Genomic DNA, 2,323 nt, shown 5'->3' with positions numbered 1-2,323 from the left:
ATTACAAAGAAAGGCTATGAGGAGAGTGAAGAGGAGGCACTTTGAGATGGTCTTGGTAGAAAAACTCTTCTGTTTCTCTTCACAAAGCTACCTGGGGGCTGGCCAGTTGGGGTTCCCCAGACCACAATCTCTGCTTTGCTTAAAATTCCAACGGGGTCTTTGCTTGATTTTCACAACAAATGGAGCTTCTTAGAGCTTTCATTCATGTTCAAAAAAACTCCTGGCACTCAGATGATCATGGCACTGAAGGCCACAAATTCCTGGAAGTTGCACTCAGCATCTCCATCAACATCCAAGGTCTCCGTAATTTTGTCCACTGTCTCCTGATCTTTGATCTCCCTTAAGAAGTGGAAGAGTTCATTGTTAATGAGTTCTTTCAGCTCCAACTTCATCAGCTTCTGCTTGTCACCCTCTTTCCCAGAATACTGGTGGAATGTCTCAACGACGGCCATCTTGGCTTTCTCCAGTTCCAACATGGTGAAGATCAGACCTTCCTTCCTGCTGTTGCTTAAGGTTTTCTCTCTTTTTTTTTTTCTCCTTGTGGCTGGAGAAAGGCACCAGACACTAGCTTCTTATTTCTTTCCCGGGAGTAGAGAAGGTCTATCAACACCAATGCAGCGCTGAGCCAACCAATGAGGGCTGTGAGAGCAGGCCCAGGAAGGAGGGAGCCAGCTGGGCCTTGGACCTGACTAAGGGCAGCGAATGGCCTGGCACACAAGAGAGCATTGACAAAGCAGGGAAACCACATGGGCCTACTGTGGGTGCTATGAACTGATACACTGGCCTGAGAAGGAAAGAAAAGAGGGCATGTTATCTAGAAACATGGAGGTCAGCTTTTTGTTTCATTGTTTATTTCTTAGGAAAATTGAAAAACAGGCCTCCTGGGGTAGAAGGAAAGAAGAGAAGGGGGAGGGGAAAAAAGGAGAAAGAGAGAGGAAAGAGATAAAAAGAGAGGAAGACAGAGAAAAAGGAAGGGAGGAAGGAAAAGAGGGAAGATAGAGGGAAGAAACAATATATACTCAATAAAAATAAAAACATGTTTGGAGTCAAAGAGCCTGCTTTAAAATCTTGGCTCATCCATTTACTATGCATGTGACTTTGCATAGTAGCACTTCAACTTTTACAAAGTACACGTTCTCTCATTTGACCCTTACAACAACCCTATGAGGTAGGTGCTATTACTATTATTATCACTATTTAGAAAATTAGAAAACTGAGGAGGAAAGAGATTAAGTGACTTGCCCAGGGTCACACAACTGGGAAATTTCTGAGGCAGGATTTGCACTCAGGTTTTCCTGGTTCCAAAGTCCAGAACTCAACCCACTGTGCCACATAGGTGCCTCACTTCTTTTCTCTGTGTCTCCATTTCCTCATCTGTAAAATGTTGGACTAGATGAATTCTCAGGCCCTTCCAGCTATAAATCCTATGAGTTTATGGTTAATGACTCACACATGATTAGGGTTTGTATATATTTCTAAAGGATCCTATACACACCTAAGTGTACTTTTGTGACAGTGTAAGGGTAATGGATCAAGGATTGGCCTGAGAGTCAAAAAGACCTGCCTGTAACACATACTAGCTGTATGACCCTGGGAGAGTTACCTAACCTTTTAGTGTCCTAGGTAACTCTCTAAGAGTATGATTTTAGGTAATCTGCCCATCTGCATAGAACTCATACTTCCCTCACACATAAAAGCATGGACTGAGGATCTCTAGAAAGTACATTTATGTATCATTCTCATTAAATTTCAATGGTTAGAGCTGCACGTATTCTACAGAGGCCCTGGCCTATAATCACCAGCAGCTGTAGAACTCTCTGGCAATCGGTGCACACCTGCAGGCCCTCATCCACCCATGCCAGGAAGATGTCATAAAATCAGGGAAGAGGGCTGAAAGCCATTATCCTGAAATCAATACTATAGTTAAGTCCCAGTTGAGCTATTATATTAATTCATCCATCTATTTGAAATGTTGTTCTTCTACTCCTCCTAAAGGTGTGTCTTGACTGTTTCCTATAATCCACATTGAATTCAACTAAATTTAGAAAATATTTATTGCATTAAAGAAGACTATTACATAAAAGGCACAAGGTAAAAGATAGTGTGGCATATTAGCAAGAATATTGGGCTTATAGACAGGAAGACAGGTTCAAATGCCACCCTTGATACTACTGGATATGAGATAGTGGGCAAGTCTCTTAACTTTAAATTGACTTGTTGCCTTGACTTAACCCCTGTGTCCTGAGGCAACTTCCAAGTTAGTTATTGTCATTCATGCTCAAAGAAGACCAAAATGAACTCGCTATTCTGGGGTCAAGATGCA

The 2,323-nt window shown here is 42.1% G+C and overlaps 1 pseudogene; it reads right to left on the bottom strand.

Annotated features, from left to right (window-relative positions):
• Nucleotides 1-227: 227 nt before the first annotated feature.
• Nucleotides 228-476, bottom strand: LOC110193531 (protein S100-B pseudogene; annotated as a pseudogene).
• Nucleotides 477-2,323: the final 1,847 nt, after the last annotated feature.

This window comes from Phascolarctos cinereus, unplaced genomic scaffold (genome assembly GCF_003287225.1).
Source record: "Phascolarctos cinereus isolate Bilbo 61053 unplaced genomic scaffold, phaCin_HiC Scaffold_4;HRSCAF=312, whole genome shotgun sequence".
Taxonomy (NCBI): Eukaryota; Metazoa; Chordata; class Mammalia; order Diprotodontia; family Phascolarctidae; genus Phascolarctos; species Phascolarctos cinereus.
Note: the sequence above shows the minus strand (reverse complement) of the source record. Positions and strands in the feature narration are given on the sequence as shown.